Source organism: Triticum aestivum, chromosome 7B, assembly GCF_018294505.1.
Source record: "Triticum aestivum cultivar Chinese Spring chromosome 7B, IWGSC CS RefSeq v2.1, whole genome shotgun sequence".
Lineage (NCBI taxonomy): Eukaryota > Viridiplantae > Streptophyta > Magnoliopsida > Poales > Poaceae > Triticum > Triticum aestivum.
Genome location: NC_057813.1, coordinates 34,580,891 through 34,595,418, shown reverse-complemented (window position 1 = coordinate 34,595,418; position 14,528 = coordinate 34,580,891).

Here is a 14,528-nt window from a genome sequence, read left to right as displayed (position 1 = left end):
CTTGTCAGTAGTCCCACACAGAAGTATCTTTGCACATGTGCGATGAGGTCCACGTGCATTTGCCCAGAGAGTGAATCAATTCTTCTCCCGACCCTTTTGAAAGAAAGAAAATCTGCCGACTGTATTGTACAGTAGATATTCTCCTGGCAAAAAAAAAAAAGAACTAAGTGCCACACGTGTGGCACGAACACACGACAACTCCGAACGTTTTTTATGACAGGTTTAGTGACGCGATGATGGCAACTTCCTTTTCAGATAGCAAGTTTCAGTTTTTTGAGGGTTTGTTTTTTCTTTTTGGATGGCAACTTAAGTTATGAAAAACGTCAGGGGCCGGAGTTAAAAAAGGATTGAATCAGACTAAAACTTATTCTTTTTGTGGGGGTGGGAGGGGTAGGGTGAGTGTTTGCTAAATCTTAGGTACTTGAAAATTTTCTTGGCGTCAGTCACTTTTTTCTTCTTCCTGAGCTCATGATATGGGGAGGGCGAACCTCGCTGAAGAAGAAGCAATCTCACTATCTATCTTAGAGATGTGGGAGTGCAGGCTCGCCAGGAAGCAATAATTTCAGTACCTATCTTAGGGGTGCAGGGGTGTAGGGAGATCGCTAGAGTTGTTCACCGGTGTCGGGCTTAAAGGGATGGCCAGGGAGATGGCTAGCACGACAGTTTGGAGAGGTTGAGGGGTGGGTGGGGCGACGATAGCCGCTGACCACGAGGAACGGAATCAGGCAGTTAGGGATGGGTTGGCCAGTAGCTACGCGAGGAAGAAGAATTTGGAGGTTGAAGATGGACAGTACTCCAATCTATTTTCATCTGTTAGAAGAAATTCTAATGGCCCTTGAAGGAAGTGACTGATGCAATATTTTTTTCAGGCACCTGACGTATATGTGGCCCATTATTTTTACAGTTTTGCTAGAACTCATCTAGATGAGATATACTTTGGTCTCATTCACCTTTTATAGCCATTAGATGTGATGCTATAAGATGCGTGTGTGCTGACGTGGGTTGTATCTGTTCTTATTTTTAAAGTGAATGAGACCAAACTATATCTCATCTAGATGAGTTCTAGGTACTCCTTTATTTTTACGATAGGAGGAGAACTGCTTTATTTATTAAATAGATAAAACAAGGGTGCACAAAAACTCTTTGTAATTAAAGAAAGAAAATCCAAATAACACATTGGCAAACAGGGTAGAGCACACAGGTAAATTAGGTTTGAAATCACCGCCAAACTACAAGGATACTTTGACATGTCAGAGCATCTATAATGGAGATGCGCAAATTTGACCTCCAATATGTCGGCGTCCGGATGGGACCGTGGACAGGAGTCGGTTATCCCTCATTTGTCCGCCATTGCAAACCACACCCCTATTTGCAACCTAATATTTCCATATATACTCACCATACGTAGTTCATCATACATAAATAAAACAAGCTACATTTGAATGAAAATTACCCTACTTCTCCTCATCATCGTTGAAGATGTAGATGACACCCTTGTCATAGCCACGGGCCTCATGGTCATTCGCTCCGCCACCTCAGCATCGTTGTCCTTGTCTGCGAATAGCCGCTCCCACCTCATGTCCGTGAGGTGGATACGATAGGGTTCACCATCACCTCCGTTCGGACTAGAGTGACTCTAAGATGGCTTGGTTTTTGGACATGAGGATAGGATAGGCGACGAGTGCCGCGAATGCAACAATGGAAGCTTGCTCCACCTCTCCAACTGTTGCTCCGCCGTGAAGTGCTTCGACTCCGCCTCCGTGGCTTGGGCGAGGTGGAACTCTGCCTCCGCATTCTCCATGCCAAATTTGTCGTGCTCCATCCCGGGCGCCTCCTCCATGGTTACCTCCTCCTCGTCGTCCTCATCCGCAAGGCGTTGGTCATGACGTATCTCGGTGGCACACACCTCCCGCGCGATCTCCGCCCGACGCACATGCATGAGCAATTTTATAATATGTGATCTTCTGTCGGACCGTGATGCACGACGAGGTTAGAGAGGAAGGAAAAGCTGGCAGGGAAAACGGTGTTGGCGTGTGGGAGGGAGAGGACAAAAGTGGAGGCGACTAAGGTTTACCCTCGCCATCCGTCTTAAATAGTCGGCTTTTGTCCCTCGGGTGGCGAGTCAGAGCAGCTACATGAATGTGTCCTCGCCAAATCAAAGGGGAACCCGTCGGGCCAATGGGTTTACATGTAGGTCTTGTCCGTCAGTTCGACATGACGGACGTGTCCAGTGTCTCATATTCGACCCTTATATAGGCTAGATATAAGGGGTATAAAACAACCGGATGTTTGGGTTGGGTTTAAGGGGTCTGATTAGATGACATTTTTATCAGGGCCTATCCGGCCGGACGCCAAACATTTATTGGGGAAGTGGAGGTCCGGGTTGTGGATGCTCTCAGGGTCCTCTACAGTCCGAATTTCGTGTTTTGACCCTTTTTGGAAAGGATTTCAGGATCTGACCCCTGTTTGAATTTTTTTTGTGATTTGACCCTTTTGCTACCGCCAGGGCCTACGGCGGTAGGGTTAGATAGCCTACCGCCACGGCCCATGGCGGTAGGGGTGCGACGGAGGGGGACGGCGGCCGTTTGACTGCGCTGACGTGGATAAGTACCTACCGCCAGGAGGCCTGGCGGTAGGCTGTCCAAACCTACCGCCAGAGCACCTGGCGGTAGGTTCCTGTCTCAGTGTAACGATTCTGTAACGAAGAATTGAGTTGCCCTGGCGGTAGGCTGTCTGACCCTACCGCCAGGGGCCTTGGCGGTAGGGTCTTGTTTTTTCAGTGTAACGATTCTGCAATGAAGAATTGAGTTGCCCTGGCGGTAGGCTGTCTGACCCTACCGCCAGGGGCCTTGGCGGTAGGGTCCTGTGTTTTATGAATTTAAGTTCATTTGCTTGCTTCTTTTCAAATTCAATATGACAATAATATTATAGCAATTTTCACAAATATGACAACAATATCACAGATCTCAAACAATTAAACTTGGGCATCACATACACATTAACAAATTTGAAGTGCATAGAACATTTCAAACGAACTTCAACTAATTAGTAAACGGAGTTCCACATAGTTTCACAAATAGCAAACACATAGATCCACAAATAGCAAACACATAGTTCCACGTAGCTTCATAACCATCCGAATAGTTCAATCAAACGAAGTTCAACGAAACTAAAAGAGCCAACTATCGAAGAGCATAATCAGTTGCTCCTTCCCCTCTTGGAGGTACGGTCCTCGTTACTCTTTGAACGATGCTCTTCGGTCTTCTTCTTGGGCCGTCGAGGAACCGGTCTCTGGAAAGGGTCCGGACTCAGCAAATCCTTCTTCTTCGGATTCCTCTTCTTCGGCGGCTGAGATGCTTGAGACGTTTGAGTTGCTGGAGGTCCATAATCTTCATCGTACTCCTCCTCCCCGTTGCTCTCATCCTCCTCCTCCCCTTCTTCATATATGGCCTCCTCCTCCTCCTCCTCCTCCTCCTCCTCCTCCTCCTCCTCCTCTCCAACCAACCTAGACGACGAGGGAGCATGGCTCGATGAGCCGATGATACCCTGTGTGGCTACAGGCTGATGAGCTTCAACTGACCCAGCTCCAGCACACCCAAGCAGCCCTACCAGCTTGCGACAACGCTGCACGAACTTCTGCACTCACAATGAAGCAAGGTCATAATAAGTTCAGATCGACTGACTGCAAGTGAACAAGATGCATCTGTTCCGAGGAGACTGAAATTGTACCTTCATCGTCCCCCTGACTCTGGTCTCAGATTGTACGCTCCCGGGAAGATGACCTAGTGCATCTGAGGCTTCAAAGATGCATCTGTTCAGCTCACCGGACTGCAACGGCATAAGTCAGTCACGTTGACGAATAAAATATTTTAAATACGACCGTCGGTTCAAACGTACCACTCTGTTGATGAGGGGTGCAAACTCCCTAAATCCACTGTGCATGTCTCTGATGCCGGTCTGGTATTCCTGTTCATCGGGGTCAGCCCACTCCAGCTCTGCGATGTCTTCCGCCGTCCATCGAGGCCTGAGACGAAGACGGTGCTTCTGGCCATCATCGTACCACCTCATGTGTCGGCCCAGGTAATCATCCCAGTTAGTCACTCTCCTCTCCACGTCTTTACGCCACCTCCATCGGTTCCACTCCGTCACATGAGTCTTATGCTTCTCTCCCCAGTCTGTGATCGACTGATTCTTCTGCCGGCTCATCCTGCAAGGCATAAGCAACAAGAATCATCATAAGCGCAATGAGATCATCATAAGCAACAAGAAACATGATAATCTCATGGAGAACAAAGAGCTCACAGGTGCAGCGCGTGGCCGCCGGTATCGGTGGGCTGGCCCGGTGGGGTATGCTGATAAATCCCAAACTGCGTGGCCACGCGTTGTGGCAAATGCCACTCGACGGCGTACACACAGATCATGGGCACGATGCACCGCCAGATACCACGGTCCGCATCGCACATCACGTTCAGATCAAAGGCCCACTCTCGTTCTTGTCGATACGGGCACCAGATTACCTATTACATATACCTTGGTAAGTTCGCACTCTCGGTCAATAGCGGAATCAAAGAGAAAGGTGTTGTGCGAGTTCATATACCTGCGTATGCGTCAAAGCGTCCAACTCGTTGGTGTAGGTCTTGTACGAAGTCTTGTTTAGGCCCGTGTAGAGTTTGACAACGTCCCACTCGTAAGCTACGGTGGGGTTTCGAGTCTCGTCGCCTTCTTCGCCATAGTCTTCCCATGGGCGTCTTGGCAACTTCTCCGGACGCCCCACCGGCAGCCGCTCCCACATCCAAATGGAGAAGGCCCAGACAAAGCCACCCATATTGGACTTGTCTCCCGTCCTCTGCGTTGCGTCGTCAAGCTGCAAAACATCAAATGAGGATCAGATATAAGAAAATGTCATGGACACACTTTCGTAGGTAGGTACGCAATTAGACACTCTCTTACCGAACGGTATAGGTAGGCGAGAGATGCCGTCCCCCAACTGTACCCTGCATCCCAGTCCGCTAGGAAGAACAGATACGCCCAGTTGGCAGAGTTCCCGGAGCTGTCTGGAAACACGACCTCCGAGAGAATATACCACAGATAGGCCCTCGCGTACAACTCCACAGTCGCCTCATCTGCGCCTTGGGGGCATGTCCTCCGGTGCTCCGAGAGCCAGGGCAACGGCACACCAGATGTACGGTTACTCTTCGCACCGGGGCAGTCGCCGATGAGGGTGGTGACCCTCTCCTGCCAGTTGGCCCTCTCCACTCGACCGGTGAGTGCATGACCCTCGATCGGCATTGCAGTAATCATCCCCCAGTCCTCTAGGGTCACCGTCATCTCCCCGCATGGCAGATGGAAAGAATGGGTCTCCGGTCTCCAACGGTCAATCAGAGCTGTGAGAGCCGCGTGGACAAGCGTCGGCGGCTGACGCTTGAACTGCAGCATGAAACCCAACAGACGGGCTCTCTTGAAGAACGGCGCGTAGCGCTCGTCGTAGTCCATATGCCCATGAACCCCGTGACCCCTCATGCGCAGTGGCTGGAGCGTCTGTTAAAAAGTGAACGCCAAAAAGTTAGGAAATCATTTTCATCAATCCGAGAACTTTGATCAAATTTCTTTCATATCACTTACCTCTCCGTTCTCTATGAAACGGGCACGATGACCCTTGTCGAATGCCCAGTCCAGCATGCAGTACCGTGGGCCGATGTTGTCCGCAAGAGGTGGCCGCCTTAATAGAGTTTCATAAACAAAAGCACCATAAGCATAAGCATACATAAACAAACAATGAACTCAAATCATATCAAGATCAAATTTTAAGCATATTCCTCCAACAACATCTACTACACATGATGGATCAAATCATATCAACATGCATCATATAAAAAAAACCTCCAACATACATCATAGCTTCATATTTTTAAACAAAATTTTCCAAACAATATCTTCATATCATCATATCAACATGCATCATCAAACTAGGGTTCATCTTCACACTAGAGCATATCATCATATCAACATGCATCATCAAACTAGGGTTCATCCCTTTATCAACAATACATCATAATTTTTTTAACAAAAAAAATTATGAACTAGGGTTCATCTTCACACTAACATATGAACTATTGATTAGAGTACATATCCAATACCACTACTTACTAAAGAACTAAGAACTACAACTACAATCAATCTTAGGTGAAAAAAAATCAATCTAAGTTCAAAAACATGAGGGATTTCAAGCAAATAATGCGTCGAATGGGTAGCAAGTTTGCAAAAACTAATTGGAGGGATCGGAGGAGCTTACGGTTCTCTCCTCGGGGCCATCTCGATCCGCCAAAACGGTGAAGAATCGGTGAAGATCCAAGGGGGGGAGTGGAGGAGATGAGAGAGGGAGAGAGGGGCGACTTGGGGGAGAAAGAAAGGAGAAACTGCCGAGTTGGGGGAGGGGAGGGGTGGGGAGAAGGGAAGGGGCGCGGTCTCGGGCGAAATAACTGCCCGGACCCTACCGCCAGGGCCCCTGGCGGTAAGGTTAGACAGCCTACCGCCAGGACCCATGACGGTAGGGTGCGACGGAGGGGGACGGCGCCGTCTCCGCGTGCTGACGTGGATAAGTTTCCTACCACCATGGGACCTGGCGGTAGGCTATCTAACCCTACCGCCAGATGCCCTGGCGGTAGGCAAAAGGGTCAAATCTCGAAAAAATTTCAAACCGGGACCAGATCCTGAAATACTTTCTAAAAAGGGTCAAAACACGAAATTTGGCCTCCTCTACAAGACGCACGAGCTTGGGAAGCCCAAAGTGGCAACCACCGACCAAGGGCCGGCTACAAGCTCTCCTCGGACCACATTGTCCAGCTGGGCTAAAGGTGCTGATTGCTCAGGAACCCGCTTCCTCTCCGGTAAAAGTAAGAGAAAGGCCGGAAAAAGGAAAAGAACGGGGAAACAATGAGAGAAACCTCCTCCGATCCTGTCATGAGAAAAGAAATTTCGGGGAGAGCATGGCCGAGCTAGCCTAGTGCTCTTCCTCATCATGGTCATGGTCCTGGCTATGACCTGGAAAATTACAGGCAAAAGGATGACAGAGAGAACGTGTGGTTTCTGTCAAAATAAAATGTGGGTCCGTTGAGGCCACTTTTTGCTAAGTGTTTGCTCTATAATACATATAATGCAGTGCGTATAGATTTTTGTAAATATCAAATTTTATAAACTTGGACAAAATTTGTAAATAAAAAGATACAACCTGCGTCTCGTTGTCAGAGAGCGCACCCCCTGAACCCATGGGCATATGCACCCACTTTAAAAAAAGCATTTTAAGCATGTTTTAAAATGTCAAAAAATCCAAAAGACAAATTTCGTGAAAAAATGTTTTTTGTTTTGTGAAATGTGTGTACGCGGCATAAAGTTTTGTGAAAAAATATTTTTTGTTTTGTCTCCGTAAAAAAGACAAATTTCAGTGCTTCTAAGTAGTGTTCCACAACATGATTTTTTGTCTTTTTTGCACAAGCCACCAGAAGAGTTATTTTCCGTGAAACTTTATGCACGTACATAGAACATGGAGACGTGCTTGTGCAACTTTTTTCAGATTTTTTTAGCATTTCGAAATGTGTTTCGAAAGTGGGTTCATATGTACCCGGGTTCATCTGTCCACTTCTCCTTGTTGTCATGCCATCCTAACTTTAGTGTTCTTGAAAATATACTACTATCTGTTGGACTTAAGTATCCCACTGGATGTTGTATAAAAACTGCTTTCAAGGTCTCTTTGGTTTGACGCACGTTTGGTTATCTGCATGAAATCCAACTAGGCCCGTGCGGTACCAGATTCGGGTGTTTGGTGTCCTCCATTCCCTATTTGATCTGCATAACACAAAACTTAAAGCACCTCTTGGGAGGGGCGGAGCTAGGACTCAGGCACCCAGGGTCCAGGCCTAGGGTGTGGAAAATGTGACAAACTATGGGAGCAACTAATGGAGGAGCACTCGTTCGGGAGCCTTTCCAAGGGTCACTTGGAGTGGGTTGAGAGTGCGCTACTTGATGCGTTATCAGCGTCTGTGACGTGTCGCGCTTTGGCGCTCCCTTTGGTTTTTTTTCTGTAAGTGTTTTCGGCTTTTAGATTATTATTTTCCGGCCTTTTCGCTTTTTTGGTTTTCCCCCGGTATTTCCTAGGATTTGGAACAAAAAATATAAAAAAAATTGCGCGAAAAAATGCGTATTTTTTTCTTCCGAGAGAGGCACGGATTTGCTTCTCGTAGAGGCACGGAATTGCCACGCGAGAGGCACGGTCGTGCCTCTCGGAAAAGGAAAAGAACGTGTTTTTTCTTCATTCCGCGAGAGGCACGGTTGAGCCTCTCGAAAAATGAAAAATAGAAAATGTTTTCCCTTCCGCGAGAGGCACAATTTTGCTTCTCGTAGAGGCGCGAATTTATGTCCGCGAGAGGCATGGTCGTGCCTCTCGAAAAGAAAAAAATACTTGTTTTTTTTCTTCCGCAAGAGGCATGGATATGCTTCTGTGAGATGCTCGGCTTGGAGTCTCCAGCTCTCGCGTCGCCGCCTCTACTGGCCTTGTCCACCGGCTGCCTCCCCGAATACTCCCCGCCCCACTCACACACTCCACCTGCTCCCGACCACCACTCTCTTATGCGACATTCGCCTACGCCGGACGCAGCCCCTACTGGTTGCTTGACTGTCGCTGCCTGACCTAGTTTCCAGGACCTCATAACCCACAAGTATATGGGATCGCAATAGTTTTCGAGGATAGAGTATTCAACCCAAATTTATAGATTCGACACAAGGGAAGCCAAAGAATATTTGCAAGCATTAGCAACTGAGTTGTCAATTCAACCACACCTGGAGATTAATTATCTGCAGCAAAGTGATCAGTAGCAAAGTAGTATGATAGTTTTGATAGTGATGGTAGCACAACAGTAACGGTAACAATGATAGCAGTGATTTTGTGGCAGGTGCAATAGTAACAATAGCAGTAGTAACTTAGCAAGATCAATATGTAGGAAAATCGTAGGCATTGGATCAGTGATTTGTTGGATGATATTCATCAAGAGACAGTCAGAACCTAGGGCGATAAGGCACTAGCTCCAGTTCATAAATATAATGTAGGCATGTATTCCGTAAATAGTCATACGTGCTTATGGAAAGAACTTGCATGACATCTTTTGTCCTACCCTCCTGTGGCAGCGGGGTCCTATTGGAAACTAAGGGATATTAAGGCCTCCTTTTAATAGAGTACCGGAACAAAGCATTAGCACTTGGTGAATACATGAACTCATCAAACTACGGCCATCACCGGGAGTGGTCCCGACTATTATCACTCCGGGGTTGCCGGATCATAACATATAGTAGGTGACTATAACTCGCAAGATCGGATCTAGAACATAGATATAATGGTGATAACATAAACGGTTCAGATCTGAAATCATGGCACCTGGGCCCAAAGTGACAAGCATTAAGCATGACAAAGTCATAGCAACATCAATCTTAGAACATAATGGATACTGGGGTCAAGCCCTAACAAAACTAACTCGATTACATAATGAATGTCATCCAACTCCTCACCGACCAGCGAGCCTACGAAGGAATTACTCACTCCTGGTGGGGAGCATCATGGAATTGGCGATGGAGAAGGGTTGGTGATGACGAAGATCAAAGATCCCCCTCTCCGGAGCCCCAAACGGACTCCAGATCTGGCCTCTCGATGAAGAACAGGAGACGGCGGCGGCTCCATCTCGTGAAACGTGATAATTCTTTCCCTTGGGTTTTTTCTAGAAAAATAGGATTTTATAGCGTTGGTTTCAGGGTCTACGGGGCCACCAGGTGGGGATAACCCACCTGGGCGCGCCTGGAGGGGGTGGCGCACCCTGGTGGGTTGTGCCCACCCAAGTGCCCCCCTCCGGTGGTTCTTGGATATGGAAATTCTCTTTTATTGTATAAAAAATCCTCGCAAAGTTTCGTTCCATTCCGAGAACTTTTATTTCTGCACAAAAACAACACCATGGTAGTTTTGCTGAAAACAGCGTCAGTCCGGGTTAGTTTCATTCAAATCATGCAAATTAGAGTCCAAAACAAGAGGAAAAGCATTAGGAAAAGTAGATACGATGGACACGTATCAACTCCCCCAAGCTTAAACCTTTGCTTGTCCTCAAGCAATTCAGTTGATAAACTGAAAGTGAAAAACAAAAACTTTTACAAACTCTTTTGCTCTTGTTTCCATAAATAAGCCTAAATAGCACCCAGGTTTTCAGCACATTATAACTAACCATGTCGACAATGACTCTTAAAATTTATATTAACTCATATCAATGACATAGTCAACTAGCGAGCAGTAATAAGACATCTCAAACAGCAACACGTTGTCAAAACAACCATGATATAATATGACAATAGTGGTATCTCGCTAGCCCTTTTTGACACCTCAAAACATAAATGCAGAGCACCTCCAAAGTTCAAGTAGCGACTAAACATTGTAATTTATGGTAGAAAAGATCCAGTCATGATGCACCCAACATTAGCTACACACAATGAATCAGCATGACAGTAGTGCTCTCAGGTTCTGGCACTTATTTGAGAAGGTGATGACACAACATAAAAGTAAATAGATAGTCCTTTCGAAGAGGGAAGCAGTGATTTGTAGAGGTGCCAGAGCTCAAGTTTTTAAAACAGAGGTAAATGAAATTTTGGGACATGCACCCTTCTTGTTTACTTCGCGACCATCAGTTATCAATATCTTCCATGCTAAACACATTAGTAGCGGTTCCCAAGCAATTAAAGGTTATTGCTCCATAGGAGTTTTTGTTTGATTATTTATAAGTTCATTTTGCAATTTGGGATTGGGAATCCCTTTTACCGCCCCTTTCTCGTGCCATGGTGAGTGAATAAACACTCATCCTAAGAATAACCCGCTTAGCATGGAAGATACCAACTACCTCATGTCGCTCTACGAACAATCTAGGCACACAAAAAGGATATTTATTTGAAGTTTTTAGAGGTGGCACATGCAAATTTACTTAGGATGGCAGGGTAATACCACATATAGGTAGGTATGATGGACTCATCTGGAATAACTTGGGTTTCAGATTTTTGATGTACAAGGAGAATTCCCACTTAGTATAGGCGAAGGCTAGCAAATAGGTTGAGAAGCGGCCATCTAGAGAGTAACAACGGTCATGAACATGCATTATGCATAAGTAACATTGGATACTAGCATGAGTAGGATATGAACACCATTAACATAAATATCATAGAGGCTATGTTGGTTTTGATTCAACTACATGCATGAACATGTGCCAAGTCAAGCCACTCGAACATTCAGAGGAGGATACCATATCATCATACTACATCATAGTCATTTTAACGCAATGTTGACATCCAAGATAAATCATTATCCAGTCCTAGCTACTTATGCATGGCATGAGAAACTATAATCTCTAATTGTTATTGCAAACATGTTTGACCATAATAGGTTGAATCATGGATACTAGGTTAAACATATTTACAAAAACAGAACAAGTCTAGTTCATACCCATTTCTCTCTGCCACGGTTTGTTCATCGAATATCATCATTATTGCCTTTCACTTGCATGACCAAACGATTTGAAAATAATAATAGTGCAAGAGTGCCGTGGACTAAGCTGGAATCTGCAAACATTTTATTGAAAAGGAGAAGACAAGGTAATATGGACTCTTTGTTAGATCAACAATAATGCATACGAGAGTTGTCGGTGTCAAAACCGGCAGATCTCGGGTAGGGGGGGGCAAGCTGTATGTCTGAGGATCAATGTTAACTATGATCAAAAGGACACATTGTTTACCCAGGTTCGGGCCCTCTTAATGGAGGTAAAATCCTACTCCTACTTGATTATATTTGATGAGTATAGGGGTTACAAGAGTTGCTCTACCTGGAGATCGTAATGGCTGAACCCTAGCTTGACTAGCCTATCAATGTTGTAATCCTGCCTTCGATCTAACCCTCCGGTTTATATAGATATCGGAGGGGCTTAGGGTTGTACAAAGTCGGTTTAATAGAAAGTAAATAGTATATCCGGATGCCTAAACTTGCCATCCATGTATACGGGAGTCCCTACCGGACATGAGAAGTGGTCTTATGTCTTGTATCTTGGCGGCCCATTAGTCCGGCCCATATCCAACGGACCGGACGCCCGAGGACCCCTTAGTCCATGACTCCCTCATGCAGATTATCTTTGGCTTTGCGAGGTGGGTTCCCTGAACAGTATACGTCAGCTTTCCTCCATAAAAGAACTGTATTCTGCCTTGCATAATTAACACAACCCTTAGCCGTGAAGGCAGGATATGTAAAAAATAGGAATAGTGTCTTTATTGACAACTTTTTTCGGCGAAGCGTCAGACTTGACCCTTCAGCGTTTTGAAACATTTTCACAGCCCATTTTCCTTGTTTCGAGGCCAAGCCCCATTGGCCCGTCCTATAAAAACACAGATCGTGCCAACTTATTACGGGATTGCTCATCAATAAAATTTGGGTAATCCAACCGTTTACGGTGCATGCTTTCGTTGGGAATACGCTGATACGTCTACAACGTATCTATAATTTTTGATTTTTCCATGTTATTATATTACCGCTTTTGGATGTTTATGGGCTTTATTTTACACATTTATATCATTTTTGGGTCTAACCTACTAACCGGAGGCCCAGCCCGTATTGCTGTTTTTTTGCCTATTTCAGTATTTCGAAGAAAAGGAATATCAAACGGAGTCCAAACGGAATGAAACCTTCGGGGGCGTGATTTTTGGAACGAACGTGATCTGGAGAGCTTGGAGTGCAAGTCAAGAAGCTCCCGAGGACCCCACGAGATAGGGGGCCGCGCCCCCCCTGTAGGGCGCCCCCTGTCTCGTGGGCCCCTCGGGCGGCCACCGACGTACTTCTTCCTCCTATATATACCTACGGACCCCGAAAACATCCAGGGGCACCACGAAACACAATTTCCACCGCCGTAACCTTCTGTATCCGCGAGATCCCATCTTGGAGCCTTCGCCGGCACTCTGCCGGAGGGGGAATCGACCACGGAGGGCTTCTACATCAACATCCTTGCCCCTCCGGTGAGTTGTGAGTAGTTTACCACAGACCTACGGGTCCATAGTTATTAGCTAGATGGCTTCTTCTCTCTTTTTGGATCTCAATACAATGTTCTCCCCCTCTCTTGTGGAGATCTATTCGATGTAATCTCTTTTTGCGGTGTGTTTGTCGAGATCCGATGAATTGTGGGTTTATGATCAAGTTTATCTATGAATAATATTTGAATCTTCTCTGAATTCTTTTATGTATGATTGAGTTATCTTTGCAAGTCTCTTCGAATTATCAGTTTGGTTTGGCCTACTAGATTGGTCTTTCTTGCCATGGGAGAAGTGCTTAGCTTTGGGTTCAATCTTGCGGTGTTCTTACCCAGTGACAGAAAGGGTTGCAAGACACGTATTGTATTGTTGCCATCGAGGATAACAAGATGGGGTTTATATCATATTGCATGAGTTTATCCCTCTACATCATGTCATCTTGCTTAATGCGTTACTCTGTTCTTATGAACTTAATACTCTAGATGCAGGCAGGAGTCGGTCGATGTGTGGAGTAATAGTAGTAGATGCAGGCAGGAGTCGGTCTACTTGTTATGGACGTGATGCCTATATACATGATCATGCCTAGATAATCTCATAACTATGCGCTTTTCTATCAATTGCTCGACAGTAATTTGTTCACCCACCGTAATACTTATGCTATCTCGAGAGAAGCCTCTAGTGAAACCTATGGCCCCGGGTCTATCTCTTATCATATTTTCTTTAAATCTACTTTTATTTGCATCTTTACTTTCTGCATCTATATTAAAAAATACCAAAAATATATTACTATCTCTATCAGATCTCACTTTCGTAAGTGGCCGTGAAGGGATTGACAACCCCTTTATTGCGTTGGTTGCGAGTTCTCAGTTTGTTTGTGTAGGTGCGTGGGACTTTTGAGGAGCCTCCTACTGGATTGATACCTTGGTTCTCAAAACTGAGGGAAATACTTATTTTACACTTGCTGCATCACCCTCTCCTCTTCGGGGAAAACCAACGCTAGCTCAAGACGTAGCAAGAAGGATTTGTGGCGCCGTTGTCGGGGAGGTCTTCGCTCAAGTCAAGACATACCAAGTACCCATCACAAACCCATCTCCCTCGCATTTACATTATTTGCCTCTCGTTTTCCTCTCCCCCACTTCACCCTTGCCATTTTATTCGCCCTCTCTTTCCCAATCTCCTCCTCTCTTTTCGCTTGCCGTTTTTCTGTTTGCTTGTGTGTTGGATTACTTGTTGCCATGGCATAAGATAATACCAAATTGTGTGATTTCTCGAATACCAATAATAATGATTTCCTTAGTACTCCGATTGCTCCTCTTAATGATGTTGAGTCTTGTGAAATCAATGCTGCTTTGCTGAATCTTGTTATGAAAGATCAATTCGCCGGCCTTTCTAGTGAAGATGCCGCTACTCATCTAAACAATTTTGTTGATTTGTGTGATATGCAA